Source organism: Crinia signifera, chromosome 3 (assembly GCF_055691185.1).
Source record: "Crinia signifera chromosome 3, ASM5569118v1, whole genome shotgun sequence".
In the NCBI taxonomy this organism is placed as follows: domain Eukaryota; kingdom Metazoa; phylum Chordata; class Amphibia; order Anura; family Myobatrachidae; genus Crinia; species Crinia signifera.
The window spans coordinates 80,601,831-80,625,491 of NC_139219.1; the positions used below are offsets into that span (position 1 = coordinate 80,601,831).

Consider the following 23,661-nt stretch of genomic DNA (forward strand, 5'->3'; position numbering starts at 1 on the left):
TTGTCACTCCTTACCAATTGCTTCATATTTTGGAAATAATTAACACGGTCAAGAATTTACTGCATGGGAAGAAACAGACATATGCTGTCCTCGCTATGCAAATGAGCTCACTTTCTAGAAAGCACCCTCATTCTGTCTTTAAACTGAGAAAAGAAACCCCATTAAGCTGGGGCACACAAAAATTGAGACAAAACTCAGTTTTGCTCCTCTCCACGGAAATCTTTAGTAAAAGGCGAAAGATTTGTGCGTTCTGAAGAGAAACCAGAGCATGACCAAGATTTCACCTGTCGTCTGAGTGCCGTGCTGGCAGGCCTCACTCAGCTCAATGAGAGCACCCAACTTGAAATAAAAAAAGAGCAGATTGTTCACCAGGCTTCCCCTTGCTGTAGGAATCTTTGGCACTCCTTACCAATTGCTTCATATTTTGGAAATAATTAACACGGTCAAGAATTTACTGCATGGGAAGAAACAGACATATGCTGTCCTCGCTATGCAAATGAGCTCACTTTCTAGAAAGCACCCTCATTCTGTCTTTAAACTGAGAAAAGAAACCCCATTAAGCTGGGGCACACAAAAATTGAGACAAAACTCAGTTCTGCTCCTCTCCACGGAAATCTTTAGTAAAAGGCGAAAGATTTGTGCGTTCTGAAGAGAAACCAGAGCATGACCAAGATTTCACCTGTCGTCTGAGTGCCGTGCTGGCAGGCCTCACTCAGCTCAATGAGAGCACCCAACTTGAAATAAAAAAGAGCAGATTGTTCACCAGGCTTCCCCTTGCTGTAGGAATCTTTGGCACTCCTTACCAATTGCTTCATATTTTGGAAATAATTAACACGGTCAAGAATTTACTGCATGGAAAGAAACAGACATATGCTGTCCTCGCTATGCAAATGAGCTCACTTTCTAGAAAGCACCCTCATTCTGTCTTTAAACTGAGAAAAGAAACCCCATTAAGCTGGGGCACACAAAAATTGAGACAAAACTCAGTTCTGCTCCTCTCCACGGAAATCTTTAGTAAAAGGCGAAAGATTTGTGCGTTCTGAAGAGAAACCAGAGCATGACCAAGATTTCACCTGTCGTCTGAGTGCCGTGCTGGCAGGCCTCACTCAGCTCAATGAGAGCACCCAACTTGAAATAAAAAAGAGCAGATTGTTCACCAGGCTTCCCCTTGCTGTAGGAATCTTTGGCACTCCTTACCAATTGCTTCATATTTTGGAAATAATTAACACGGTCAAGAATTTACTGCATGGGAAGAAACAGACATATGCTGTCCTCGCTATGCAAATGAGCTCACTTTCTAGAAAGCACCCTCATTCTGTCTTTAAACTGAGAAAAGAAACCCCATAAAGCTGGGGCACACAAAAATTGAGACAAAACTCAGTTTTGCTCCTCTCCACGGAAATCTTTAGTAAAAGGCGAAAGATTTGTGCGTTCTGAAGAGAAACCAGAGCATGACCAAGATTTCACCTGTCGTCTGAGTGCCGTGCTGGCAGGCCTCACTCAGCTCAATGAGAGCACCCAACTTGAAATAAAAAAAGAGCAGATTGTTCACCAGGCTTCCCCTTGCTGTAGGAATCTTTGGCACTCCTTACCAATTGCTTCATATTTTGGAAATAATTAATACGGTCAAGAATTTACTGCATGGGAAGAAACAGACATATGCTGTCCTCGCTATGCAAATGAGCTCACTTTCTAGAAAGCACCCTCATTCTGTCTTTAAACTGAGAAAAGAAACCCCATTAAGCTGGGGCACACAAAAATTGAGACAAAACTCAGTTCTGCTCCTCTCCACGGAAATCTTTAGTAAAAGGCGAAAGATTTGTGCGTTCTGAAGAGAAACCAGAGCATGACCAAGATTTCACCTGTCGTCTGAGTGCCGTGCTGGCAGGCCTAACTCAGCTCAATGAGAGCACCCAACTTGAAATAAAAAAGAGCAGATTGTTCACCAAGCTTCCCCTTGCTGTAGGAATCTTTGGCACTCCTTACCAATTGCTTCATATTTTGGAAATAATTAACACGGTCAAGAATTTACTGCATGGGAAGAAACAGACATATGCTGTCCTCGCTATGCAAATGAGCTCACTTTCTAGAAAGCACCCTCATTCTGTCTTTAAACTGAGAAAAGAAACCCCATTAAGCTGGGGCACACAAAAATTGAGACAAAACTCAGTTTTGCTTCTCTCCACGGAAATCTTTAGTAAAAGGCGAAAGATTTGTGCGTTCTGAAGAGAAACCAGAGCATAACCAAGATTTCACCTGTCGTCTGAGTGCCGTGATGGCAGGCCTCACTCAGCTCAATGAGAGCACCCAACTTGAAATAAAAAAGAGCAGATTGTTCACCAGGCTTCCCCTTGCTGTAGGAATCTTTGGCACTCCTTACCAATTGCTTCATATTTTGGAAATAATTAACACGGTCAAGAATTTACTGCATGGGAAGAAACAGACATATGCTGTCCTCGCTATGCAAATGAGCTCACTTTCTAGAAAGCACCCTCATTCTGTCTTTAAACTGAGAAAAGAAACCCCATTAAGTTGGGGCACACAAAAATTGAGACAAAACTCAGTTTTGCTCCTCTCCACGGAAATCTTTAGTAAAAGGCGAAAGATTTGTGCGTTCTGAAGAGAAACCAGAGCATGACCAAGATTTCACCTGTCGTCTGAGTGCCGTGCTGGCAGGCCTCACTCAGCTCAATGAGAGCACCCAACTTGAAATAAAAAAAGAGCAGATTGTTCACCAGGCTTCCCCTTGCTGTAGGAATCTTTGGCACTCCTTACCAATTGCTTCATATTTTGGAAATAATTAACACGGTCAAGAATTTACTGCATGGGAAGAAACAGACATATGCTGTCCTCGCTATGCAAATGAGCTCACTTTCTAGAAAGCACCCTCATTCTGTCTTTAAACTGAGAAAAGAAACCCCATTAAGCTGGGGCACACAAAAATTGAGACAAAACTCAGTTCTGCTCCTCTCCACGGAAATCTTTAGTAAAAGGCGAAAGATTTGTGCGTTCTGAAGAGAAACCAGAGCATGACCAAGATTTCACCTGTCGTCTGAGTGCCGTGCTGGCAGGCCTCACTCAGCTCAATGAGAGCACCCAACTTGAAATAAAAAAGAGCAGATTGTTCACCAGGATTCCCCTTGCTGTAGGAATCTTTGGCACTCCTTACCAATTGCTTCATATCTTTGGCACTCCTTACCAATTGCTTCATATTTTGGAAATAATTAACACGGTCAAGAATTTACTGCATGGGAAGAAACAGACATATGCTGTCCTCGCTATGCAAATGAGCTCACTTTCTAGAAAGCACCCTCATTCTGTCTTTAAACTGAGAAAAGAAACCCCATTAAGCTGGGGCACACAAAAATTGAGACAAAACTCAGTTTTGCTCCTCTCCACGGAAATCTTTAGTAAAAGGCGAAAGATTTGTGTGTTCTGAAGAGAAACCAGAGCATGACCAAGATTTCACCTGTCGTCTGAGTGCCGTGCTTTAAGGCCTCACTCAGCTCAATGAGAGCACCCAACTTGAAATAAAAAAGAGCAGATTGTTCACCAGGCTTCCCCTTGCTGTAGGAATCTTTGGCACTCCTTACCAATTGCTTCATATTTTGGAAATAATTAACACGGTCAAGAATTTACTGCATGGGAAGAAACAGACATATGCTGTCCTCGCTATGCAAATGAGCTCACTTTCTAAAAAAGCACCCTCATTCTGTCTTTAAACTGAGAAAAGAAACCCCATTAAGCTGGGGCACACAAAAATTGAGACAAAACTCAGTTTTGCTCCTCTCCACGGAAATCTTTAGTAAAAGGCGAAAGATTTGTGCGTTCTGAAGAGAAACTAGAGCATGACCAAGATTTCACCTGTCGTCTGAGTGCCGTGCTGGCAGGCCTCACTAGGCTCAATGAGAGCACCCAACTTGAAATAAAAAAGAGCAGATTGTTCACCAGGCTTCCCCTTGCTGTAGGAATCTTTGTCACTCCTTACCAATTGCTTCATATTTTGGAAATAATTAACACGGTCAAGAATTTACTGCATGGGAAGAAACAGACATATGCTGTCCTCGCTATGCAAATGAGCTCACTTTCTAGAAAGCACCCTCATTCTGTCTTTAAACTGAGAAAAGAAACCCCATTAAGCTGGGGCACACAAAAATTGAGACAAAACTCAGTTTTGCTCCTCTCCACGGAAATCTTTAGTAAAAGGCGAAAGATTTGTGCGTTCTGAAGAGAAACCAGAGCATGACCAAGATTTCACCTGTCGTCTGAGTGCCGTGCTGGCAGGCCTCACTCAGCTCAATGAGAGCACCCAACTTGAAATAAAAAAAGAGCAGATTGTTCACCAGGCTTCCCCTTGCTGTAGGAATCTTTGGCACTCCTTACCAATTGCTTCATATTTTGGAAATAATTAACACGGTCAAGAATTTACTGCATGGGAAGAAACAGACATATGCTGTCCTCGCTATGCAAATGAGCTCACTTTCTAGAAAGCACCCTCATTCTGTCTTTAAACTGAGAAAAGAAACCCCATTAAGCTGGGGCACACAAAAATTGAGACAAAACTCAGTTCTGCTCCTCTCCACGGAAATCTTTAGTAAAAGGCGAAAGATTTGTGCGTTCTGAAGAGAAACCAGAGCATGACCAAGATTTCACCTGTCGTCTGAGTGCCGTGCTGGCAGGCCTCACTCAGCTCAATGAGAGCACCCAACTTGAAATAAAAAAGAGCAGATTGTTCACCAGGCTTCCCCTTGCTGTAGGAATCTTTGGCACTCCTTACCAATTGCTTCATATTTTGGAAATAATTAACACGGTCAAGAATTTACTGCATGGAAAGAAACAGACATATGCTGTCCTCGCTATGCAAATGAGCTCACTTTCTAGAAAGCACCCTCATTCTGTCTTTAAACTGAGAAAAGAAACCCCATTAAGCTGGGGCACACAAAAATTGAGACAAAACTCAGTTCTGCTCCTCTCCACGGAAATCTTTAGTAAAAGGCGAAAGATTTGTGCGTTCTGAAGAGAAACCAGAGCATGACCAAGATTTCACCTGTCGTCTGAGTGCCGTGCTGGCAGGCCTCACTCAGCTCAATGAGAGCACCCAACTTGAAATAAAAAAGAGCAGATTGTTCACCAGGCTTCCCCTTGCTGTAGGAATCTTTGGCACTCCTTACCAATTGCTTCATATTTTGGAAATAATTAACACGGTCAAGAATTTACTGCATGGGAAGAAACAGACATATGCTGTCCTCGCTATGCAAATGAGCTCACTTTCTAGAAAGCACCCTCATTCTGTCTTTAAACTGAGAAAAGAAACCCCATAAAGCTGGGGCACACAAAAATTGAGACAAAACTCAGTTTTGCTCCTCTCCACGGAAATCTTTAGTAAAAGGCGAAAGATTTGTGCGTTCTGAAGAGAAACCAGAGCATGACCAAGATTTCACCTGTCGTCTGAGTGCCGTGCTGGCAGGCCTCACTCAGCTCAATGAGAGCACCCAACTTGAAATAAAAAAAGAGCAGATTGTTCACCAGGCTTCCCCTTGCTGTAGGAATCTTTGGCACTCCTTACCAATTGCTTCATATTTTGGAAATAATTAATACGGTCAAGAATTTACTGCATGGGAAGAAACAGACATATGCTGTCCTCGCTATGCAAATGAGCTCACTTTCTAGAAAGCACCCTCATTCTGTCTTTAAACTGAGAAAAGAAACCCCATTAAGCTGGGGCACACAAAAATTGAGACAAAACTCAGTTCTGCTCCTCTCCACGGAAATCTTTAGTAAAAGGCGAAAGATTTGTGCGTTCTGAAGAGAAACCAGAGCATGACCAAGATTTCACCTGTCGTCTGAGTGCCGTGCTGGCAGGCCTAACTCAGCTCAATGAGAGCACCCAACTTGAAATAAAAAAGAGCAGATTGTTCACCAAGCTTCCCCTTGCTGTAGGAATCTTTGGCACTCCTTACCAATTGCTTCATATTTTGGAAATAATTAACACGGTCAAGAATTTACTGCATGGGAAGAAACAGACATATGCTGTCCTCGCTATGCAAATGAGCTCACTTTCTAGAAAGCACCCTCATTCTGTCTTTAAACTGAGAAAAGAAACCCCATTAAGCTGGGGCACACAAAAATTGAGACAAAACTCAGTTCTGCTCCTCTCCACGGAAATCTTTAGTAAAAGGCGAAAGATTTGTGCGTTCTGAAGAGAAACCAGAGCATGACCAAGATTTCACCGGTCGTCTGAGTGCCGTGCTGGCAGGCCTCACTCAGCTCAATGAGAGCACCCAACTTGAAATAAAAAAGAGCAGATTGTTCACCAGGCTTCCCCTTGCTGTAGGAATCTTTGGCACTCCTTACCAATTGCTTCATATTTTGGAAATAATTAACACGGTCAAGAATTTACTGCATGGGAAGAAACAGACATATGCTGTCCTCGCTATGCAAATGAGCTCACTTTCTAGAAAGCACCCTCATTCTGTCTTTAAACTGAGAAAAGAAACCCCATAAAGCTGGGGCACACAAAAATTGAGACAAAACTCAGTTTTGCTCCTCTCCACGGAAATCTTTAGTAAAAGGCGAAAGATTTGTGCGTTCTGAAGAGAAACCAGAGCATGACCAAGATTTCACCTGTCGTCTGAGTGCCGTGCTGGCAGGCCTCACTCAGCTCAATGAGAGCACCCAACTTGAAATAAAAAAAGAGCAGATTGTTCACCAGGCTTCCCCTTGCTGTAGGAATCTTTGGCACTCCTTACCAATTGCTTCATATTTTGGAAATAATTAACACGGTCAAGAATTTACTGCATGGGAAGAAACAGACATATGCTGTCCTCGCTATGCAAATGAGCTCACTTTCTAGAAAGCACCCTCATTCTGTCTTTAAACTGAGAAAAGAAACCCCATTAAGCTGGGGCACACAAAAATTGAGACAAAACTCAGTTCTGCTCCTCTCCACGGAAATCTTTAGTAAAAGGCGAAAGATTTGTGCGTTCTGAAGAGAAACCAGAGCATGACCAAGATTTCACCTGTCGTCTGAGTGCCGTGCTGGCAGGCCTCACTCAGCTCAATGAGAGCACCCAACTTGAAATAAAAAAGAGCAGATTGTTTACCAGGCTTCCCCTTGCTGTAGGAATCTTTGGCACTCCTTACCAATTGCTTCATATTTTGGAAATAATTAACACGGTCAAGAATTTACTGCATGGGAAGAAACAGACATATGCTGTCCTCGCTATGCAAATGAGCTCACTTTCTAGAAAGCACCCTCATTCTGTCTTTAAACTGAGAAAAGAAACCCCATAAAGCTGGGGCACACAAAAATTGAGACAAAACTCAGTTTTGCTCCTCTCCACGGAAATCTTTAGTAAAAGGCGAAAGATTTGTGCGTTCTGAAGAGAAACCAAAGCATGACCAAGATTTCACCTGTCGTCTGAGTGCCGTGCTGGCAGGCCTCACTCAGCTCAATGAGAGCACCCAACTTGAAATAAAAAAGAGCAGATTGTTCACCAGGCTTCCCCTTGCTGTAGGAATCTTTGGCACTCCTTACCAATTGCTTCATATTTTGGAAATAATTAACACGGTCAAGAATTTACTGCATGGGAAGAAACAGACATATGCTGTCCTCGCTATGCAAATGAGCTCACTTTCTAGAAAGCACCCTCATTCTGTCTTTAAACTGAGAAAAGAAACCCCATTAAGCTGGGGCACACAAAAATTGAGACAAAACTCAGTTTTGCTCCTCTCCACGGAAATCTTTAGTAAAAGGCGAAAGATTTGTGCGTTCTGAAGAGAAACCAGAGCATGACCAAGATTTCACCTGTCGTCTGAGTGCCGTGCTGGCAGGCCTCACTCAGCTCAATGAGAGCACCCAACTTGAAATAAAAAAGAGCAGATTGTTCACCAGGCTTCCCCTTGCTGTAGGAATCTTTGGCACTCCTTACCAATTGCTTCATATTTTGGAAATAATTAACACGGTCAAGAATTTACTGCATGGGAAGAAACAGACATATGCTGTCCTCGCTATGCAAATGAGCTCACTTTCTAGAAAGCACCCTCATTCTGTCTTTAAACTGAGAAAAGAAACCCCATTAAGCTGGGGCACACAAAAATTGAGACAAAACTCAGTTTTGCTCCTCTCCACGGAAATCTTTAGTAAAAGGCGAAAGATTTGTGCGTTCTGAAGAGAAACTAGAGCATGACCAAGATTTCACCTGTCGTCTGAGTGCCGTGCTGGCAGGCCTCACTAGGCTCAATGAGAGCACCCAACTTGAAATAAAAAAGAGCAGATTGTTCACCAGGCTTCCCCTTGCTGTAGGAATCTTTGTCACTCCTTACCAATTGCTTCATATTTTGGAAATAATTAACACGGTCAAGAATTTACTGCATGGGAAGAAACAGACATATGCTGTCCTCGCTATGCAAATGAGCTCACTTTCTAGAAAGCACCCTCATTCTGTCTTTAAACTGAGAAAAGAAACCCCATTAAGCTGGGGCACACAAAAATTGAGACAAAACTCAGTTTTGCTCCTCTCCACGGAAATCTTTAGTAAAAGGCGAAAGATTTGTGCGTTCTGAAGAGAAACCAGAGCATGACCAAGATTTCACCTGTCGTCTGAGTGCCGTGCTGGCAGGCCTCACTCAGCTCAATGAGAGCACCCAACTTGAAATAAAAAAGAGCAGATTGTTCACCAGGCTTCCCCTTGCTGTAGGAATCTTTGGCACTCCTTACCAATTGCTTCATATTTTGGAAATAATTAACACGGTCAAGAATTTACTGCATGGGAAGAAACAGACATATGCTGTCCTCGCTATGCAAATGAGCTCACTTTCTAGAAAGCACCCTCATTCTGTCTTTAAACTGAGAAAAGAAACCCCATTAAGTTGGGGCACACAAAAATTGAGACAAAACTCAGTTTTGCTCCTCTCCACGGAAATCTTTAGTAAAAGGCGAAAGATTTGTGCGTTCTGAAGAGAAACCAGAGCATGACCAAGATTTCACCTGTCGTCTGAGTGCCGTGCTGGCAGGCCTCACTCAGCTCAATGAGAGCACCCAACTTGAAATAAAAAAAGAGCAGATTGTTCACCAGGCTTCCCCTTGCTGTAGGAATCTTTGGCACTCCTTACCAATTGCTTCATATTTTGGAAATAATTAACACGGTCAAGAATTTACTGCATGGGAAGAAACAGACATATGCTGTCCTCGCTATGCAAATGAGCTCACTTTCTAGAAAGCACCCTCATTCTGTCTTTAAACTGAGAAAAGAAACCCCATTAAGCTGGGGCACACAAAAATTGAGACAAAACTCAGTTTTGCTCCTCTCCACGGAAATCTTTAGTAAAAGGCGAAAGATTTGTGCGTTCTGAAGAGAAACCAGAGCATGACCAAGATTTCACCTGTCGTCTGAGTGCCGTGCTGGCAGGCCTCACTCAGCTCAATGAGAGCACCCAACTTGAAATAAAAAAAGAGCAGATTGTTCACCAGGCTTCCCCTTGCTGTAGGAATCTTTGGCACTCCTTACCAATTGCTTCATATTTTGGAAATAATTAACACGGTCAAGAATTTACTGCATGGGAAGAAACAGACATATGCTGTCCTCGCTATGCAAATGAGCTCACTTTCTAGAAAGCACCCTCATTCTGTCTTTAAACTGAGAAAAGAAACCCCATAAAGCTGGGGCACACAAAAATTGAGACAAAACTCAGTTTTGCTCCTCTCCACGGAAATCTTTAGTAAAAGGCGAAAGATTTGTGCGTTCTGAAGAGAAACCAAAGCATGACCAAGATTTCACCTGTCGTCTGAGTGCCGTGCTGGCAGGCCTCACTCAGCTCAATGAGAGCACCCAACTTGAAATAAAAAAAGAGCAGATTGTTCACCAGGCTTCCCCTTGCTGTAGGAATCTTTGGCACTCCTTACCAATTGCTTCATATTTTGGAAATAATTAACACGGTCAAGAATTTACTGCATGGGAAGAAACAGACATATGCTGTCCTCGCTATGCAAATGAGCTCACTTTCTAGAAAGCACCCTCATTCTGTCTTTAAACTGAGAAAAGAAACCCCATTAAGCTGGGGCACACAAAAATTGAGACAAAACTCAGTTTTGCTCCTCTCCACGGAAATCTTTAGTAAAAGGCGAAAGATTTGTGCGTTCTGAAGAGAAACTAGAGCATGACCAAGATTTCACCTGTCGTCTGAGTGCCGTGCTGGCAGGCCTCACTAGGCTCAATGAGAGCACCCAACTTGAAATAAAAAAGAGCAGATTGTTCACCAGGCTTCCCCTTGCTGTAGGAATCTTTGTCACTCCTTACCAATTGCTTCATATTTTGGAAATAATTAACACGGTCAAGAATTTACTGCATGGGAAGAAACAGACATATGCTGTCCTCGCTATGCAAATGAGCTCACTTTCTAGAAAGCACCCTCATTCTGTCTTTAAACTGAGAAAAGAAACCCCATTAAGCTGGGGCACACAAAAATTGAGACAAAACTCAGTTTTGCTCCTCTCCACGGAAATCTTTAGTAAAAGGCGAAAGATTTGTGCGTTCTGAAGAGAAACCAGAGCATGACCAAGATTTCACCTGTCGTCTGAGTGCCGTGCTGGCAGGCCTCACTCAGCTCAATGAGAGCACCCAACTTGAAATAAAAAAGAGCAGATTGTTCACCAGGCTTCCCCTTGCTGTAGGAATCTTTGGCACTCCTTACCAATTGCTTCATATTTTGGAAATAATTAACACGGTCAAGAATTTACTGCATGGGAAGAAACAGACATATGCTGTCCTCGCTATGCAAATGAGCTCACTTTCTAGAAAGTACCCTCATTCTGTCTTTAAACTGAGAAAAGAAACCCCATTAAGTTGGGGCACACAAAAATTGAGACAAAACTCAGTTTTGCTCCTCTCCACGGAAATCTTTAGTAAAAGGCGAAAGATTTGTGCGTTCTGAAGAGAAACCAGAGCATGACCAAGATTTCACCTGTCGTCTGAGTGCCGTGCTGGCAGGCCTCACTCAGCTCAATGAGAGCACCCATCTTGAAATAAAAAAAGAGCAGATTGTTCACCAGGCTTCCCCTTGCTGTAGGAATCTTTGGCACTCCTTACCAATTGCTTCATATTTTGGAAATAATTAACACGGTCAAGAATTTACTGCATGGGAAGAAACAGACATATGCTGTCCTCGCTATGCAAATGAGCTCACTTTCTAGAAAGCACCCTCATTCTGTCTTTAAACTGAGAAAAGAAACCCCATTAAGCTGGGGCACACAAAAATTGAGACAAAACTCAGTTCTGCTCCTCTCCATGGAAATCTTTAGTAAAAGGCGAAAAATTTGTGCGTTCTGAAGAGAAACCAGAGCATGACCAAGATTTCACCTGTCGTCTGAGTGCCGTGCTGGCAGGCCTCACTCAGCTCAATGAGAGCACCCAACTTGAAATAAAAAAGAGCAGATTGTTCACCAGGCTTCCCCTTGCTGTAGGAATCTTTGGCACTCCTTACCAATTGCTTCATATTTTGGAAATAATTAACACGGTCAAGAATTTACTGCATGGAAAGAAACAGACATATGCTGTCCTCGCTATGCAAATGAGCTCACTTTCTAGAAAGCACCCTCATTCTGTCTTTAAACTGAGAAAAGAAACCCCATTAAGCTGGGGCACACAAAAATTGAGACAAAACTCAGTTCTGCTCCTCTCCACGGAAATCTTTAGTAAAAGGCGAAAGATTTGTGCGTTCTGAAGAGAAACCAGAGCATGACCAAGATTTCACCTGTCGTCTGAGTGCCGTGCTGGCAGGCCTCACTCAGCTCAATGAGAGCACCCAACTTGAAATAAAAAAGAGCAGATTGTTCACCAGGCTTCCCCTTGCTGTAGGAATCTTTGGCACTCCTTACCAATTGCTTCATATTTTGGAAATAATTAACACGGTCAAGAATTTACTGCATGGGAAGAAACAGACATATGCTGTCCTCGCTATGCAAATGAGCTCACTTTCTAGAAGGCACCCTCATTCTGTCTTTAAACTGAGAAAAGAAACCCCATAAAGCTGGGGCACACAAAAATTGAGACAAAACTCAGTTTTGCTCCTCTCCACGGAAATCTTTAGTAAAAGGCGAAAGATTTGTGCGTTCTGAAGAGAAACCAGAGCAGGACCAAGATTTCACCTGTCGTCTGAGTGCCGTGCTGGCAGGCCTCACTCAGCTCAATGAGAGCACCCAACTTGAAATAAAAAAAGAGCAGATTGTTCACCAGGCTTCCCCTTGCTGTAGGAATCTTTGGCACTCCTTACCAATTGCTTCATATTTTGGAAATAATTAACACGGTCAAGAATTTACTGCATGGGAAGAAACAGACATATGCTGTCCTCGCTATGCAAATGAGCTCACTTTCTAGAAAGCACCCTCATTCTGTCTTTAAACTGAGAAAAGAAACCCCATTAAGCTGGGGCACACAAAAATTGAGACAAAACTCAGTTCTGCTCCTCTCCACGGAAATCTTTAGTAAAAGGCGAAAGATTTGTGCGTTCTGAAGAGAAACCAGAGCATGACCAAGATTTCACCTGTCGTCTGAGTGCCGTGCTGGCAGGCCTCACTCAGCTCAATGAGAGCACCCAACTTGAAATAAAAAAGAGCAGATTGTTCACCAAGCTTCGCCTTGCTGTAGGAATCTTTGGCACTCCTTACCAATTGCTTCATATTTTGGAAATAATTAACACGGTCAAGAATTTACTGCATGGGAAGAAACAGACATATGCTGTCCTCGCTATGCAAATGAGCTCACTTTCTAGAAAGCACCCTCATTCTGTCTTTAAACTGAGAAAAGAAACCCCATTAAGCTGGGGCACACAAAAATTGAGACAAAACTCAGTTCTGCTCCTCTCCACGGAAATCTTTAGTAAAAGGCGAAAGATTTGTGCGTTCTGAAGAGAAACCAGAGCATGACCAAGATTTCACCGGTCGTCTGAGTGCCGTGCTGGCAGGCCTCACTCAGCTCAATGAGAGCACCCAACTTGAAATAAAAAAGAGCAGATTGTTCACCAGGCTTCCCCTTGCTGTAGGAATCTTTGGCACTCCTTACCAATTGCTTCATATTTTGGAAATAATTAACACGGTCAAGAATTTACTGCATGGGAAGAAACAGACATATGCTGTCCTCGCTATGCAAATGAGCTCACTTTCTAGAAAGCACCCTCATTCTGTCTTTAAACTGAGAAAAGAAACCCCATAAAGCTGGGGCACACAAAAATTGAGACAAAACTCAGTTTTGCTCCTCTCCACGGAAATCTTTAGTAAAAGGCAAAAGATTTGTGCGTTCTGAAGAGAAACCAGAGCATGACCAAGATTTCACCTGTCGTCTGAGTGCCGTGCTGGCAGGCCTCACTCAGCTCAATGAGAGCACCCAACTTGAAATAAAAAAAGAGCAGATTGTTCACCAGGCTTCCCCTTGCTGTAGGAATCTTTGGCACTCCTTACCAATTGCTTCATATTTTGGAAATAATTAACACGGTCAAGAATTTACTGCATGGGAAGAAACAGACATATGCTGTCCTCGCTATGCAAATGAGCTCACTTTCTAGAAAGCACCCTCATTCTGTCTTTAAACTGAGAAAAGAAACCCCATTAAGCTGGGGCACACAAAAATTGAGACAAAACTCAGTTCTGCTCCTCTCCACGGAAATCTTTAGTAAAAGGCGAAAGATTTGTGCGTTCTGAAGAGAAACCAGAGCATGACCAAGATTTCACCTGTCGTCTGAGTGCCGTGCTGGCAGGCCTCACTCAGCTCAATGAGAGCACCCAACTTGAAATAAAAAAGAGCAGATTGTTCACCAGGCTTCCCCTTGCTGTAGGAATCTTTGTCACTCCTTACCAATTGCTTCATATTTTGGAAATAATTAACACGGTCAAGAATTTACTGCATGGGAAGAAACAGACATATGCTGTCCTCGCTATGCAAATGAGCTCACTTTCTAGAAAGCACCCTCATTCTGTCTTTAAACTGAGAAAAGAAACCCCATTAAGCTGGGGCACACAAAAATTGAGACAAAACTCAGTTTTGCTCCTCTCCACGGAAATCTTTAGTAAAAGACGAAAGATTTGTGCGTTCTGAAGAGAAACCAGAGCATGACCAAGATTTCACCTGTCGTCTGAGTGCCGTGCTGGCAGGCCTCACTCAGCTCAATGAGAGCACTTAACATGAAATAAAAAAGAGCAGATTGTTCACCAGGCTTCCCCTTGCTGTAGGAATCTTTGGCACTCCTTACCAATTGCTTCATATTTTGGAAATAATTAACACGGTCAAGAATTTACTGCATGGGAAGAAACAGACATATGCTGTCCTCGCTATGCAAATGAGCTCACTTTCTAGAAAGCACCCTCATTCTGTCTTTAAACTGAGAAAAGAAACCCCATTAAGCTGGGGCACACAAAAATTGAGACAAAACTCAGTTTTGCTCCTCTCCACGGAAATCTTTAGTAAAAGGCGAAAGATTTGTGCGTTCTGAAGAGAAACCAGAGCATGACCAAGATTTCACCTGTCGTCTGAGTGCCGTGCTGGCAGGCCTCACTCAGCTCAATGAGAGCACCCAACTTGAAATAAAAAAAGAGCAGATTGTTCACCAGGCTTCCCCTTGCTGTAGGAATCTTTGGCACTCCTTACCAATTGCTTCATATTTTGGAAATAATTAACACGGTCAAGAATTTACTGCATGGGAAGAAACAGACATATGCTGTCCTCGCTATGCAAATGAGCTCACTTTCTAGAAAGCACCCTCATTCTGTCTTTAAACTGAGAAAAGAAACCCCATTAAGCTGGGGCACACAAAAATTGAGACAAAACTCAGTTCTGCTCCTCTCCACGGAAATCTTTAGTAAAAGGCGAAAGATTTGTGCGTTCTGAAGAGAAACCAGAGCATGACCAAGATTTCACCTGTCGTCTGAGTGCCGTGCTGGCAGGCCTCACTCAGCTCAATGAGAGCACCCAACTTGAAATAAAAAAGAGCAGATTGTTCACCAGGCTTCCCCTTGCTGTAGGAATCTTTGTCACTCCTTACCAATTGCTTCATATTTTGGAAATAATTAACACGGTCAAGAATTTACTGCATGGGAAGAAACAGACATATGCTGTCCTCGCTATGCAAATGAGCTCACTTTCTAGAAAGCACCCTCATTCTGTCTTTAAACTGAGAAAAGAAACCCCATTAAGCTGGGGCACACAAAAATTGAGACAAAACTCAGTTTTGCTCCTCTCCACGGAAATCTTTAGTAAAAGGCGAAAGATTTGTGCATTCTGAAGAGAAACCAGAGCATGACCAAGATTTCACCTGTCGTCTGAGTGCCGTGCTGGCAGGCCTCACTCAGCTCAATGAGAGCACTTAACATGAAATAAAAAAGAGCAGATTGTTCACCAGGCTTCCCCTTGCTGTAGGAATCTTTGGCACTCCTTACCAATTGCTTCATATTTTGGAAATAATTAACACGGTCAAGAATTTACTGCATGGGAAGAAACAGACATATGCTGTCCTCGCTATGCAAATGAGCTCACTTTCTAGAAAGCACCCTCATTCTGTCTTTAAACTGAGAAAAGAAACCCCATTAAGCTGGGGCACACAAAAATTGAGACAAAACTCAGTTTTGCTCCTCTCCACGGAAATCTTTAGTAAAAGGCGAAAGATTTGTGCGTTCTGAAGAGAAACCAGAGCATGACCAATATTTCACCTGTCGTCTGAGTGCCGTGCTGGCAGGCCTCACTCAGCTCAATGAGAGCACCCAACTTGAAATAAAAAAGAGCAGATTGTTCACCAAGCTTCCCCTTGCTGTAGGAATCTTTGGCACTCCTTACCAATTGCTTCATATTTTGGAAATAATTAACACGGTCAAGAATTTACTGCATGGGAAGAAACAGACATATGCTGTCCTCGCTATGCAAATGAGCTCACTTTCTAGAAAGCACCCTCATTCTGTCTTTAAACTGAGAAAAGAAACCCCATTAAGCTGGGGCACACAAAAATTAATACAAAACTCAGTTCTGCTCCTCTCCACGGAAATCTTTAGTAAAAGGCGAAAGATTTGTGCGTTCTGAAGAGAAACCAGAGCATGACCAAGATTTCACCTGTCGTCTGAGTGCCATGCTGGCAGGCCTCACTCGGCTCAATGAGAGCACCCAACTTGAAATAAAAAAGAGCAGATTGTTCACCAGGCTTCCCCTTGCTGTAGGAATCTTTGGCACTCCTTACCAATTGCTTCATATTTTGGAAATAATTAACACGGTCAAGAATTTACTGCATGGAAAGAAACAGACATATTCTGTCCTCGCTATGCAAATGAGCTCACTTTCTAGAAAGCACCCTCATTCTGTCTTTAAACTGAGAAAAGAAACCCCATTAAGCTGGGGCACACAAAAATTGAGACAAAACTCAGTTTTGCTCCTCTCCACGGAAATCTTTAGTAAAAGGCGAAAGATTTGTGCGTTCTGAAGAGAAACCAGAGCATGACCAAGATTTCACCTGTCGTCTGAGTGCCGTGCTGGCAGGCCTCACTCAGCTCAATGAGAGCACCCAACTTGAAATAAAAAACAGCAGATTGTTCACCAGGCTTCCCCTTGCTGTAGGAATCTTTGGCACTCCTTACCAATTGCTTCATATTTTGGAAATAATTAACACGGTCAAGAATTTACTGCATGGGAAGAAACAGACATATGCTGTCCTCGCTATGCAAATGAGCTCACTTTCTAGAAAGCACCCTCATTCTGTCTTTAAATTGAGAAAAGAAACCCCATTAAGCTGGGGCACACAAAAATTGAGACAAAACTCAGTTTTGCTCCTCTCCACGGAAATCTTTAGTAAAAGGCGAAAGATTTGTGCGTTCTGAAGAGAAACCAGAGCATGACCAAGATTTCACCTGTCGTCTGAGTGCCGTGCTGGCAGGCCTCACTCAGCTCAATGAGAGCACCCAACTTGAAATAAAAAAGAGCAGATTGTTCACCAGGCTTCCCCTTGCTGTAGGAATCTTTGGCACTCCTTACCAATTGCTTCATATTTTGGAAATAATTAACACGGTCAAGAATTTACTGCATGGGAAGAAACAGACATATGCTGTCCTCGCTATGCAAATGAGCTCACTTTCTAGAAAGCACCCTCATTCTGTCTTTAAACTGAGAAAAGAAACCCCATTAAGCTGGGGCACACAAAAATTGAGACAAAACTCAGTTTTGCTCCTCTCCACGGAAATCTTTAGTAAAAGGCGAAAGATTTGTGCGTTCTGAAGAGAAACCAGAGCATGACCAAGATTTCACCTGTCGTCTGAGTGCCGTGCTGGCAGGCCTCACTCAGCTCAATGAGAGCACCCAACTTGAAATAAAAAAGAGCAGATTGTTCACCAGGCTTCCCCTTGCTGTAGGAATCTTTGGCACTCCTTACCAATTGCTTCATATTTTGGAAATAATTAACACGGTCAAGAATTTACTGCATGGGAAGAAACAGACATATGCTGTCCTCGCTATGCAAATGAGCTCACTTTCTAGAAAGCACCCTCATTCTGTCTTTAAACTGAGAAAAGAAACCCCATTAAGCTGGGGCACACAAAAATTGAGACAAAACTCAGTTTTGCTCCTCTCCACGGAAATCTTTAGTAAAAGGCGAAAGATTTGTGCGTTCTGAAGAGAAACCAGAGCATGACCAAGATTTCACCTGTCGTCTGAGTGCCGTGCTGGCAGGCCTCACTCAGCTCAATGAGAGCACCCAACTTGAAATAAAAAAGAGCAGATTGTTCACCAGGCTTCCCCTTGCTGTAGGAATCTTTGGCACTCCTTACCAATTGCTTCATATTTTGGAAATAATTAACACGGTCAAGAATTTACTGCATGGGAAGAAACAGACATATGCTGTCCTCGCTATGCAAATGAGCTCACTTTCTAGAAAGCACCCTCATTCTGTCTTTAAACTGAGAAAAGAAACCCCATTAAGCTGGGGCACACAAAAATTAATACAAAACTCAGTTTTGCTCCTCTCCACGGAAATCTTTAGTAAAAGGCGAAAGATTTGTTCGTTCTGAAGAGAAACCAGAGCATGACCAAGATTTCACCTGTCGTCTGAGTGCCATGCTGGCAGGCCTCACTCGGCTCAATGAGAGCACCCAACTTGAAATAAAAAAGAGCAGATTGTTCACCAGGCTTCCCCTTGCTGTAGGAATCTTTGGCACTCCTTACCAATTGCTTCATATTTTGGAAATAATTAACACGGTCAAGAATTTACTGCATGGAAAGAAACAGACATATTCTGTCCTCGCTATGCAAATGAGCTCACTTTCTAGAAAGCACCCTCATTCTGTCTTTAAACTGAGAAAAGAAACCCCATTAAGCTGGGGCACACAAAAATTGAGACAAAACTCAGTTTTGCTCCTCTCCACGGAAATCTTTAGTAAAAGGCGAAAGATTTGTGCGTTCTGAAGAGAAACCAGAGCATGACCAAGATTTCACCTGTCGTCTGAGTGCCGTGCTGGCAGGCCTCACTCAGCTCAATGAGAGCACCCAACTTGAAATAAAAAAGAGCAGATTGTTCACCAGGCTTCCCCTTGCTGTAGGAATCTTTGGCACTCCTTACCAATTGCTTCATATTTTGGAAATAATTAACACGGTCAAGAATTTACTGCATGGAAAGAAACAGACATATTCTGTCCTCGCTATGCAAATGAGCTCACTTTCTAGAAAGCACCCTCATTCTGTCTTTAAACTGAGAAAAGAAACCCCATTAAGCTGGGGCACACAAAAATTGAGACAAAACTCAGTTTTGCTCCTCTCCACGGAAATCTTTAGTAAAAGGCGAAAGATTTGTGCGTTCTGAAGAGAAACCAGAGCATGACCAAGATTTCACCTGTCGTCTGAGTGCCGTGCTGGCAGGCCTCACTCAGCTCAATGAGAGCACCCAACTTGAAATAAAAAAGAGCAGATTGTTCACCAGGCTTCCCCTTGCTGTAGGAATCTTTGGCACTCCTTACCAATTGCTTCATATTTTGGAAATAATTAACACGGTCAAGAATTTACTGCATGGGAAGAAACAGACATATGCTGTCCTCGCTATGCAAATGAGCTCACTTTCTAGAAAGCACCCTCATTCTGTCTTTAAACTGAGAAAAGAAACCCCATTAAGCTGGGGCACACAAAAATTGAGACAAAACTCAGTTTTGCTCCTCTCCACGGAAATCTTTAGTAAAAGGCGAAAGATTTGTGCGTTCTGAAGAGAAACCAGAGCATGACCAAGATTTCACCTGTCGTCTGAGTGCCGTGCTGGCAGGCCTCACTCAGCTCAATGAGAGCACCCAACTTGAAATAAAAAAGAGCAGATTGTTCACCAGGCTTCCCCTTGCTGTAGGAATCTTTGGCACTCCTTACCAATTGCTTCATATTTTGGAAATAATTAACACGGTCAAGAATTTACTGCATGGGAAGAAACAGACATATGCTGTCCTCGCTATGCAAATGAGCTCACTTTCTAGAAAGCACCCTCATTCTGTCTTTAAACTGAGAAAAGAAACCCCATTAAGCTGGGGCACACAAAAATTGAGACAAAACTCAGTTTTGCTCCTCTCCACGGAAATCTTTAGTAAAAGGCGAAAGATTTGTGCGTTCTGAAGAGAAACCAGAGCATGACCAAGATTTCACCTGTCGTCTGAGTGCCGTGCTGGCAGGCCTCACTCAGCTCAATGAGAGCACCCAACTTGAAATAAAAAAGAGCAGATTGTTCACCAGGCTTCCCCTTGCTGTAGGAATCTTTGGCACTCCTTACCAATTGCTTCATATTTTGGAAATAATTAACACGGTCAAGAATTTACTGCATGGGAAGAAACAGACATATGCTGTCCTCGCTATGCAAATGAGCTCACTTTCTAGAAAGCACCCTCATTCTGTCTTTAAACTGAGAAAAGAAACCCCATTAAGCTGGGGCACACAAAAATTGAGACAAAACTCAGTTTTGCTCCTCTCCACGGAAATCTTTAGTAAAAGGCGTAAGATTTGTGCGTTCTGAAGAGAAACCAGAGCATGACCAAGATTTCACCTGTCGTCTGGGTGCCGTGCTGGCAGGCCTCACTCAGCTCAATGAGAGCACCCAACTTGAAATAAAAAAGAGCAGATTGTTCACCAGGCTTCCCCTTGCTGTAGGAATCTTTGGCACTCCTTACCAATTGCTTCATATTTTGGAAATAATTAACACGGTCAAGAATTTACTGCATGGGAAGAAACAGACATATGCTGTCCTCGCTATGCAAATGAGCTCACTTTCTAGAAAGCACCCTCATTCTGTCTTTAAACTGAGAAAAGAAACCCCATTAAGCTGGGGCACACAAAAATTGAGACAAAACTCAGTTTTGCTCCTCTCCACGGAAATCTTTAGTAAAAGGCGAAAGATTTGTGCGTTCTGAAGAGAAACCAGAGCATGACCAAGATTTCACCTGTCGTCTGAGTGCCGTGCTGGCAGGCCTCACTCAGCTCAATGAGAGCACCCAACTTGAAATAAAAAAGAGCAGATTGTTCACCAGGCTTCCCCTTGCTGTAGGAATCTTTGGCACTCCTTACCAATTGCTTCATATTTTGGAAATAATTAACACGGTCAAGAATTTACTGCATGGGAAGAAACAGACATATGCTGTCCTCGCTATGCAAATGAGCTCACTTTCTAGAAAGCACCCTCATTCTGTCTTTAAACTGAGAAAAGAAACCCCATTAAGCTGGGGCACACAAAAATTGAGACAAAACTCAGTTTTGCTCCTCTCCACGGAAATCTTTAGTAAAAGGCGAAAGATTTGTGCGTTCTGAAGAGAAACCAGAGCATGACCAATATTTCACCTGTCGTCTGAGTGCCGTGCTGGCAGGCCTCACTCAGCTCAATGAGAGCACCCAACTTGAAATAAAAAAGAGCAGATTGTTCACCAAGCTTCCCCTTGCTGTAGGAATCTTTGGCACTCCTTACCAATTGCTTCATATTTTGGAAATAATTAACACGGTCAAGAATTTACTGCATGGGAAGAAACAGACATATGCTGTCCTCGCTATGCAAATGAGCTCACTTTCTAGAAAGCACCCTCATTCTGTCTTTAAACTGAGAAAAGAAACCCCATTAAGCTGGGGCACACAAAAATTAATACAAAACTCAGTTTTGCTCCTCTCCACGGAAATCTTTAGTAAAAGGCGAAAGATTTGTTCGTTCTGAAGAGAAACCAGAGCATGACCAAGATTTCACCTGTCGTCTGAGTGCCATGCTGGCAGGCCTCACTCGGCTCAATGAGAGCACCCAACTTGAAATAAAAAAGAGCAGATTGTTCACCAGGCTTCCCCTTGCTGTAGGAATCTTTGGCACTCCTTACCAATTGCTTCATATTTTGGAAATAATTAACACGGTCAAGAATTTACTGCATGGAAAGAAACAGACATATTCTGTCCTCGCTATGCAAATGAGCTCACTTTCTAGAAAGCACCCTCATTCTGTCTTTAAACTGAGAAAAGAAACCCCATTAAGCTGGGGCACACAAAAATTGAGACAAAACTCAGTTTTGCTCCTCTCCACGGAAATCTTTAGTAAAAGGCGAAAGATTTGTGCGTTCTGAAGAGAAACCAGAGCATGACCAAGATTTCACCTGTCTTCTGAGTGCCGTGCTGGCAGGCCTCACTCAGCTCAATGAGAGCACCCAACTTGAAATAAAAAAGAGCAGATTGTTCACCAGGCTTCCCCTTGTTGTAGGAATCTTTGGCACTCCTTACCAATTGCTTCATATTTTGGAAATAATTAACACGGTCAAGAATTTACTGCATGGGAAGAAACAGACATATGCTGTCCTCGCTATGCAAATGAGCTCACTTTCTAGAAAGCACCCTCATTCTGTCTTTAAACTGAGAAAAGAAACCCCATTAAGCTGGGGCACACAAAAATTGAGACAAAACTTAGTTTTGCTCCTCTCCACGGAAATCTTTAGTAAAAGGCGAAAGATTTGTGCGTTCTGAAGAGAAACCAGAGCATGACCAAGATTTCACCTGTCGTCTGAGTGCCGTGCTGGCAGGCCTCACTCAGCTCAATGAGAGCACCCAACTTGAAATAAAAAAGAGCAGATTGTTCACCAGGCTTCCCCTTGCTGTAGGAATCTTTGGCACTCCTTACCAATTGCTTCATATTTTGGAAATAATTAACACGGTCAAGAATTTACTGCATGGGAAGAAACAGACATATGCTGTCCTCGCTATGCAAATGAGCTCACTTTCTAGAAAGCACCCTCATTCTGTCTTTAAACTGAGAAAAGAAACCCCATTAAGCTGGGGCACACAAAAATTGAGACAAAACTCAGTTTTGCTCCTCTCCACGGAAATCTTTAGTAAAAGGCGAAAGATTTGTGCGTTCTGAAGAGAAACCAGAGCATGACCAAGATTTCACCTGTCGTCTGAGTGCCGTGCTGGCAGGCCTCACTCAGCTCAATGAGAGCACCCAACTTGAAATAAAAAAGAGCAGATTGTTCACCAGGCTTCCCCTTGCTGTAGGAATCTTTGGCACTCCTTACCAATTGCTTCATATTTTGGAAATAATTAACACGGTCAAGAATTTACTGCATGGGAAGAAACAGACATATGCTGTCCTCGCTATGCAAATGAGCTCACTTTCTAGAAAGCACCCTCATTCTGTCTTTAAACTGAGAAAAGAAACCCCATTAAGCTGGGGCACACAAAAATTGAGACAAAACTCAGTTTTGCTCCTCTCCACGGAAATCTTTAGTAAAAGGCGAAAGATTTGTGCGTTCTGAAGAGAAACCAGAGCATGACCAAGATTTCACCTGTCGTCTGAGTGCCGTGCTGGCAGGCCTCACTCAGCTCAATGAGAGCACCCAACTTGAAATAAAAAAGAGCAGATTGTTCACCAGGCTTCCCCTTGCTGTAGGAATCTTTGGCACTCCTTACCAATTGCTTCATATTTTGGAAATAATTAACACGGTCAAGAATTTACTGCATGGGAAGAAACAGACATATGCTGTCCTCGCTATGCAAATGAGCTCACTTTCTAGAAAGCACCCTCATTCTGTCTTTAAACTGAGAAAAGAAACCCCATTAAGCTGGGGCACACAAAAATTGAGACAAAACTCAGTTTTGCTCCTCTCCACGGAAATCTTTAGTAAAAGGCGTAAGATTTGTGCGTTCTGAAGAGAAACCAGAGCATGACCAAGATTTCACCTGTCGTCTGGGTGCCGTGCTGGCAGGCCTCACTCAGCTCAATGAGAGCACCCAACTTGAAATAAAAAAGAGCAGATTGTTCACCAGGCTTCCCCTTGCTGTAGGAATCTTTGGCACTCCTTACCAATTGCTTCATATTTTGGAAATAATTAACACGGTCAAGAATTTACTGCATGGGAAGAAACAGACATATGCTGTCCTCGCTATGCAAATGAGCTCACTTTCTAGAAAGCACCCTCATTCTGTCTTTAAACTGAGAAAAGAAACCCCATTAAGCTGGGGCACACAAAAATTAATACAAAACTCAGTTTTGCTCCTCTCCACGGAAATCTTTAGTAAAAGGCGAAAGATTTGCGCGTTCTGAAGAGAAACCAGAGCATGACCAAGATTTCACCTGTCGTCTGAGTGCCGTGCTGGCAGGCCTCACTCAGCTCAATGAGAGCACCCAACTTGAAATAAAAAAGAGCAGATTGTTCACCAG

At 42.9% G+C, this 23,661-nt stretch overlaps 60 non-coding genes across 60 annotated transcripts; all 60 read right to left on the reverse strand.

Moving 5' to 3' along the window:
* Nucleotides 1-154: 154 nt before the first annotated feature.
* On the reverse strand, nucleotides 155-270 carry LOC146065254 (U5 spliceosomal RNA). Its single transcript, XR_014472135.1, has one exon. It is a non-coding gene; the product is annotated as a U5 spliceosomal RNA (small nuclear RNA).
* A 279-nt stretch (nucleotides 271-549) lies between these two features.
* Nucleotides 550-665, reverse strand: LOC146065613 (U5 spliceosomal RNA). Its single transcript, XR_014472445.1, has one exon. It is a non-coding gene; the product is annotated as a U5 spliceosomal RNA (small nuclear RNA).
* A 278-nt stretch (nucleotides 666-943) lies between these two features.
* On the reverse strand, nucleotides 944-1,059 carry LOC146065614 (U5 spliceosomal RNA). The gene has a single exon (XR_014472446.1). It is a non-coding gene; the product is annotated as a U5 spliceosomal RNA (small nuclear RNA).
* Nucleotides 1,060-1,337: 278 nt separating this feature from the next.
* LOC146066233 (U5 spliceosomal RNA) lies at nucleotides 1,338-1,453 on the reverse strand. The gene has a single exon (XR_014472926.1). It is a non-coding gene; the product is annotated as a U5 spliceosomal RNA (small nuclear RNA).
* A 279-nt stretch (nucleotides 1,454-1,732) lies between these two features.
* Nucleotides 1,733-1,848, reverse strand: LOC146065616 (U5 spliceosomal RNA). The gene has a single exon (XR_014472447.1). It is a non-coding gene; the product is annotated as a U5 spliceosomal RNA (small nuclear RNA).
* Nucleotides 1,849-2,126: 278 nt separating this feature from the next.
* Nucleotides 2,127-2,242, reverse strand: LOC146064956 (U5 spliceosomal RNA). The gene has a single exon (XR_014471877.1). It is a non-coding gene; the product is annotated as a U5 spliceosomal RNA (small nuclear RNA).
* Nucleotides 2,243-2,520: 278 nt separating this feature from the next.
* On the reverse strand, nucleotides 2,521-2,636 carry LOC146066154 (U5 spliceosomal RNA). Its single transcript, XR_014472855.1, has one exon. It is a non-coding gene; the product is annotated as a U5 spliceosomal RNA (small nuclear RNA).
* A 279-nt stretch (nucleotides 2,637-2,915) lies between these two features.
* On the reverse strand, nucleotides 2,916-3,031 carry LOC146065617 (U5 spliceosomal RNA). The gene has a single exon (XR_014472448.1). It is a non-coding gene; the product is annotated as a U5 spliceosomal RNA (small nuclear RNA).
* A 308-nt stretch (nucleotides 3,032-3,339) lies between these two features.
* Nucleotides 3,340-3,455, reverse strand: LOC146065787 (U5 spliceosomal RNA). Its single transcript, XR_014472600.1, has one exon. It is a non-coding gene; the product is annotated as a U5 spliceosomal RNA (small nuclear RNA).
* Nucleotides 3,456-3,734: 279 nt separating this feature from the next.
* LOC146065747 (U5 spliceosomal RNA) lies at nucleotides 3,735-3,850 on the reverse strand. Its single transcript, XR_014472561.1, has one exon. It is a non-coding gene; the product is annotated as a U5 spliceosomal RNA (small nuclear RNA).
* Nucleotides 3,851-4,128: 278 nt separating this feature from the next.
* LOC146065255 (U5 spliceosomal RNA) lies at nucleotides 4,129-4,244 on the reverse strand. The gene has a single exon (XR_014472136.1). It is a non-coding gene; the product is annotated as a U5 spliceosomal RNA (small nuclear RNA).
* Nucleotides 4,245-4,523: 279 nt separating this feature from the next.
* Nucleotides 4,524-4,639, reverse strand: LOC146065618 (U5 spliceosomal RNA). Its single transcript, XR_014472449.1, has one exon. It is a non-coding gene; the product is annotated as a U5 spliceosomal RNA (small nuclear RNA).
* A 278-nt stretch (nucleotides 4,640-4,917) lies between these two features.
* LOC146065619 (U5 spliceosomal RNA) lies at nucleotides 4,918-5,033 on the reverse strand. The gene has a single exon (XR_014472450.1). It is a non-coding gene; the product is annotated as a U5 spliceosomal RNA (small nuclear RNA).
* A 278-nt stretch (nucleotides 5,034-5,311) lies between these two features.
* LOC146066234 (U5 spliceosomal RNA) lies at nucleotides 5,312-5,427 on the reverse strand. Its single transcript, XR_014472927.1, has one exon. It is a non-coding gene; the product is annotated as a U5 spliceosomal RNA (small nuclear RNA).
* A 279-nt stretch (nucleotides 5,428-5,706) lies between these two features.
* On the reverse strand, nucleotides 5,707-5,822 carry LOC146065620 (U5 spliceosomal RNA). Its single transcript, XR_014472451.1, has one exon. It is a non-coding gene; the product is annotated as a U5 spliceosomal RNA (small nuclear RNA).
* Nucleotides 5,823-6,100: 278 nt separating this feature from the next.
* On the reverse strand, nucleotides 6,101-6,216 carry LOC146065621 (U5 spliceosomal RNA). The gene has a single exon (XR_014472452.1). It is a non-coding gene; the product is annotated as a U5 spliceosomal RNA (small nuclear RNA).
* Nucleotides 6,217-6,494: 278 nt separating this feature from the next.
* LOC146066236 (U5 spliceosomal RNA) lies at nucleotides 6,495-6,610 on the reverse strand. Its single transcript, XR_014472928.1, has one exon. It is a non-coding gene; the product is annotated as a U5 spliceosomal RNA (small nuclear RNA).
* Nucleotides 6,611-6,889: 279 nt separating this feature from the next.
* Nucleotides 6,890-7,005, reverse strand: LOC146065623 (U5 spliceosomal RNA). The gene has a single exon (XR_014472453.1). It is a non-coding gene; the product is annotated as a U5 spliceosomal RNA (small nuclear RNA).
* Nucleotides 7,006-7,283: 278 nt separating this feature from the next.
* On the reverse strand, nucleotides 7,284-7,399 carry LOC146065665 (U5 spliceosomal RNA). Its single transcript, XR_014472491.1, has one exon. It is a non-coding gene; the product is annotated as a U5 spliceosomal RNA (small nuclear RNA).
* A 278-nt stretch (nucleotides 7,400-7,677) lies between these two features.
* LOC146065256 (U5 spliceosomal RNA) lies at nucleotides 7,678-7,793 on the reverse strand. Its single transcript, XR_014472137.1, has one exon. It is a non-coding gene; the product is annotated as a U5 spliceosomal RNA (small nuclear RNA).
* Nucleotides 7,794-8,071: 278 nt separating this feature from the next.
* Nucleotides 8,072-8,187, reverse strand: LOC146065748 (U5 spliceosomal RNA). The gene has a single exon (XR_014472562.1). It is a non-coding gene; the product is annotated as a U5 spliceosomal RNA (small nuclear RNA).
* A 278-nt stretch (nucleotides 8,188-8,465) lies between these two features.
* Nucleotides 8,466-8,581, reverse strand: LOC146065257 (U5 spliceosomal RNA). The gene has a single exon (XR_014472138.1). It is a non-coding gene; the product is annotated as a U5 spliceosomal RNA (small nuclear RNA).
* A 278-nt stretch (nucleotides 8,582-8,859) lies between these two features.
* Nucleotides 8,860-8,975, reverse strand: LOC146066156 (U5 spliceosomal RNA). The gene has a single exon (XR_014472856.1). It is a non-coding gene; the product is annotated as a U5 spliceosomal RNA (small nuclear RNA).
* Nucleotides 8,976-9,254: 279 nt separating this feature from the next.
* Nucleotides 9,255-9,370, reverse strand: LOC146065258 (U5 spliceosomal RNA). Its single transcript, XR_014472139.1, has one exon. It is a non-coding gene; the product is annotated as a U5 spliceosomal RNA (small nuclear RNA).
* A 279-nt stretch (nucleotides 9,371-9,649) lies between these two features.
* Nucleotides 9,650-9,765, reverse strand: LOC146065666 (U5 spliceosomal RNA). The gene has a single exon (XR_014472492.1). It is a non-coding gene; the product is annotated as a U5 spliceosomal RNA (small nuclear RNA).
* A 279-nt stretch (nucleotides 9,766-10,044) lies between these two features.
* LOC146065749 (U5 spliceosomal RNA) lies at nucleotides 10,045-10,160 on the reverse strand. The gene has a single exon (XR_014472563.1). It is a non-coding gene; the product is annotated as a U5 spliceosomal RNA (small nuclear RNA).
* Nucleotides 10,161-10,438: 278 nt separating this feature from the next.
* Nucleotides 10,439-10,554, reverse strand: LOC146065259 (U5 spliceosomal RNA). The gene has a single exon (XR_014472140.1). It is a non-coding gene; the product is annotated as a U5 spliceosomal RNA (small nuclear RNA).
* Nucleotides 10,555-10,832: 278 nt separating this feature from the next.
* On the reverse strand, nucleotides 10,833-10,948 carry LOC146066157 (U5 spliceosomal RNA). The gene has a single exon (XR_014472857.1). It is a non-coding gene; the product is annotated as a U5 spliceosomal RNA (small nuclear RNA).
* A 279-nt stretch (nucleotides 10,949-11,227) lies between these two features.
* Nucleotides 11,228-11,343, reverse strand: LOC146065936 (U5 spliceosomal RNA). Its single transcript, XR_014472742.1, has one exon. It is a non-coding gene; the product is annotated as a U5 spliceosomal RNA (small nuclear RNA).
* A 278-nt stretch (nucleotides 11,344-11,621) lies between these two features.
* Nucleotides 11,622-11,737, reverse strand: LOC146065624 (U5 spliceosomal RNA). Its single transcript, XR_014472454.1, has one exon. It is a non-coding gene; the product is annotated as a U5 spliceosomal RNA (small nuclear RNA).
* A 278-nt stretch (nucleotides 11,738-12,015) lies between these two features.
* Nucleotides 12,016-12,131, reverse strand: LOC146065557 (U5 spliceosomal RNA). Its single transcript, XR_014472398.1, has one exon. It is a non-coding gene; the product is annotated as a U5 spliceosomal RNA (small nuclear RNA).
* A 279-nt stretch (nucleotides 12,132-12,410) lies between these two features.
* Nucleotides 12,411-12,526, reverse strand: LOC146065625 (U5 spliceosomal RNA). Its single transcript, XR_014472455.1, has one exon. It is a non-coding gene; the product is annotated as a U5 spliceosomal RNA (small nuclear RNA).
* A 278-nt stretch (nucleotides 12,527-12,804) lies between these two features.
* Nucleotides 12,805-12,920, reverse strand: LOC146065626 (U5 spliceosomal RNA). The gene has a single exon (XR_014472456.1). It is a non-coding gene; the product is annotated as a U5 spliceosomal RNA (small nuclear RNA).
* Nucleotides 12,921-13,198: 278 nt separating this feature from the next.
* Nucleotides 13,199-13,314, reverse strand: LOC146064957 (U5 spliceosomal RNA). The gene has a single exon (XR_014471878.1). It is a non-coding gene; the product is annotated as a U5 spliceosomal RNA (small nuclear RNA).
* A 279-nt stretch (nucleotides 13,315-13,593) lies between these two features.
* LOC146065627 (U5 spliceosomal RNA) lies at nucleotides 13,594-13,709 on the reverse strand. Its single transcript, XR_014472457.1, has one exon. It is a non-coding gene; the product is annotated as a U5 spliceosomal RNA (small nuclear RNA).
* Nucleotides 13,710-13,987: 278 nt separating this feature from the next.
* Nucleotides 13,988-14,103, reverse strand: LOC146065829 (U5 spliceosomal RNA). Its single transcript, XR_014472639.1, has one exon. It is a non-coding gene; the product is annotated as a U5 spliceosomal RNA (small nuclear RNA).
* Nucleotides 14,104-14,381: 278 nt separating this feature from the next.
* On the reverse strand, nucleotides 14,382-14,497 carry LOC146065261 (U5 spliceosomal RNA). The gene has a single exon (XR_014472141.1). It is a non-coding gene; the product is annotated as a U5 spliceosomal RNA (small nuclear RNA).
* Nucleotides 14,498-14,776: 279 nt separating this feature from the next.
* On the reverse strand, nucleotides 14,777-14,892 carry LOC146065628 (U5 spliceosomal RNA). Its single transcript, XR_014472458.1, has one exon. It is a non-coding gene; the product is annotated as a U5 spliceosomal RNA (small nuclear RNA).
* Nucleotides 14,893-15,170: 278 nt separating this feature from the next.
* LOC146065701 (U5 spliceosomal RNA) lies at nucleotides 15,171-15,286 on the reverse strand. Its single transcript, XR_014472522.1, has one exon. It is a non-coding gene; the product is annotated as a U5 spliceosomal RNA (small nuclear RNA).
* Nucleotides 15,287-15,564: 278 nt separating this feature from the next.
* On the reverse strand, nucleotides 15,565-15,680 carry LOC146065262 (U5 spliceosomal RNA). Its single transcript, XR_014472142.1, has one exon. It is a non-coding gene; the product is annotated as a U5 spliceosomal RNA (small nuclear RNA).
* Nucleotides 15,681-15,958: 278 nt separating this feature from the next.
* Nucleotides 15,959-16,074, reverse strand: LOC146065556 (U5 spliceosomal RNA). The gene has a single exon (XR_014472397.1). It is a non-coding gene; the product is annotated as a U5 spliceosomal RNA (small nuclear RNA).
* A 278-nt stretch (nucleotides 16,075-16,352) lies between these two features.
* LOC146065263 (U5 spliceosomal RNA) lies at nucleotides 16,353-16,468 on the reverse strand. Its single transcript, XR_014472143.1, has one exon. It is a non-coding gene; the product is annotated as a U5 spliceosomal RNA (small nuclear RNA).
* A 278-nt stretch (nucleotides 16,469-16,746) lies between these two features.
* Nucleotides 16,747-16,862, reverse strand: LOC146065264 (U5 spliceosomal RNA). Its single transcript, XR_014472144.1, has one exon. It is a non-coding gene; the product is annotated as a U5 spliceosomal RNA (small nuclear RNA).
* Nucleotides 16,863-17,140: 278 nt separating this feature from the next.
* On the reverse strand, nucleotides 17,141-17,256 carry LOC146065265 (U5 spliceosomal RNA). Its single transcript, XR_014472145.1, has one exon. It is a non-coding gene; the product is annotated as a U5 spliceosomal RNA (small nuclear RNA).
* A 278-nt stretch (nucleotides 17,257-17,534) lies between these two features.
* Nucleotides 17,535-17,650, reverse strand: LOC146065266 (U5 spliceosomal RNA). Its single transcript, XR_014472146.1, has one exon. It is a non-coding gene; the product is annotated as a U5 spliceosomal RNA (small nuclear RNA).
* A 278-nt stretch (nucleotides 17,651-17,928) lies between these two features.
* LOC146066129 (U5 spliceosomal RNA) lies at nucleotides 17,929-18,044 on the reverse strand. Its single transcript, XR_014472832.1, has one exon. It is a non-coding gene; the product is annotated as a U5 spliceosomal RNA (small nuclear RNA).
* A 278-nt stretch (nucleotides 18,045-18,322) lies between these two features.
* On the reverse strand, nucleotides 18,323-18,438 carry LOC146065267 (U5 spliceosomal RNA). The gene has a single exon (XR_014472147.1). It is a non-coding gene; the product is annotated as a U5 spliceosomal RNA (small nuclear RNA).
* A 278-nt stretch (nucleotides 18,439-18,716) lies between these two features.
* LOC146065268 (U5 spliceosomal RNA) lies at nucleotides 18,717-18,832 on the reverse strand. The gene has a single exon (XR_014472148.1). It is a non-coding gene; the product is annotated as a U5 spliceosomal RNA (small nuclear RNA).
* Nucleotides 18,833-19,110: 278 nt separating this feature from the next.
* On the reverse strand, nucleotides 19,111-19,226 carry LOC146065269 (U5 spliceosomal RNA). The gene has a single exon (XR_014472149.1). It is a non-coding gene; the product is annotated as a U5 spliceosomal RNA (small nuclear RNA).
* A 278-nt stretch (nucleotides 19,227-19,504) lies between these two features.
* Nucleotides 19,505-19,620, reverse strand: LOC146065270 (U5 spliceosomal RNA). The gene has a single exon (XR_014472150.1). It is a non-coding gene; the product is annotated as a U5 spliceosomal RNA (small nuclear RNA).
* A 278-nt stretch (nucleotides 19,621-19,898) lies between these two features.
* Nucleotides 19,899-20,014, reverse strand: LOC146065952 (U5 spliceosomal RNA). Its single transcript, XR_014472758.1, has one exon. It is a non-coding gene; the product is annotated as a U5 spliceosomal RNA (small nuclear RNA).
* Nucleotides 20,015-20,292: 278 nt separating this feature from the next.
* Nucleotides 20,293-20,408, reverse strand: LOC146065272 (U5 spliceosomal RNA). Its single transcript, XR_014472151.1, has one exon. It is a non-coding gene; the product is annotated as a U5 spliceosomal RNA (small nuclear RNA).
* Nucleotides 20,409-20,686: 278 nt separating this feature from the next.
* Nucleotides 20,687-20,802, reverse strand: LOC146065274 (U5 spliceosomal RNA). Its single transcript, XR_014472152.1, has one exon. It is a non-coding gene; the product is annotated as a U5 spliceosomal RNA (small nuclear RNA).
* A 278-nt stretch (nucleotides 20,803-21,080) lies between these two features.
* On the reverse strand, nucleotides 21,081-21,196 carry LOC146066130 (U5 spliceosomal RNA). The gene has a single exon (XR_014472833.1). It is a non-coding gene; the product is annotated as a U5 spliceosomal RNA (small nuclear RNA).
* Nucleotides 21,197-21,474: 278 nt separating this feature from the next.
* LOC146065275 (U5 spliceosomal RNA) lies at nucleotides 21,475-21,590 on the reverse strand. Its single transcript, XR_014472153.1, has one exon. It is a non-coding gene; the product is annotated as a U5 spliceosomal RNA (small nuclear RNA).
* Nucleotides 21,591-21,868: 278 nt separating this feature from the next.
* LOC146065864 (U5 spliceosomal RNA) lies at nucleotides 21,869-21,984 on the reverse strand. The gene has a single exon (XR_014472672.1). It is a non-coding gene; the product is annotated as a U5 spliceosomal RNA (small nuclear RNA).
* Nucleotides 21,985-22,262: 278 nt separating this feature from the next.
* Nucleotides 22,263-22,378, reverse strand: LOC146065276 (U5 spliceosomal RNA). Its single transcript, XR_014472154.1, has one exon. It is a non-coding gene; the product is annotated as a U5 spliceosomal RNA (small nuclear RNA).
* A 278-nt stretch (nucleotides 22,379-22,656) lies between these two features.
* LOC146065277 (U5 spliceosomal RNA) lies at nucleotides 22,657-22,772 on the reverse strand. Its single transcript, XR_014472155.1, has one exon. It is a non-coding gene; the product is annotated as a U5 spliceosomal RNA (small nuclear RNA).
* Nucleotides 22,773-23,050: 278 nt separating this feature from the next.
* On the reverse strand, nucleotides 23,051-23,166 carry LOC146065953 (U5 spliceosomal RNA). Its single transcript, XR_014472759.1, has one exon. It is a non-coding gene; the product is annotated as a U5 spliceosomal RNA (small nuclear RNA).
* Nucleotides 23,167-23,444: 278 nt separating this feature from the next.
* On the reverse strand, nucleotides 23,445-23,560 carry LOC146065710 (U5 spliceosomal RNA). The gene has a single exon (XR_014472529.1). It is a non-coding gene; the product is annotated as a U5 spliceosomal RNA (small nuclear RNA).
* Between the last annotated feature and the right edge of the window lie 101 nt (nucleotides 23,561-23,661).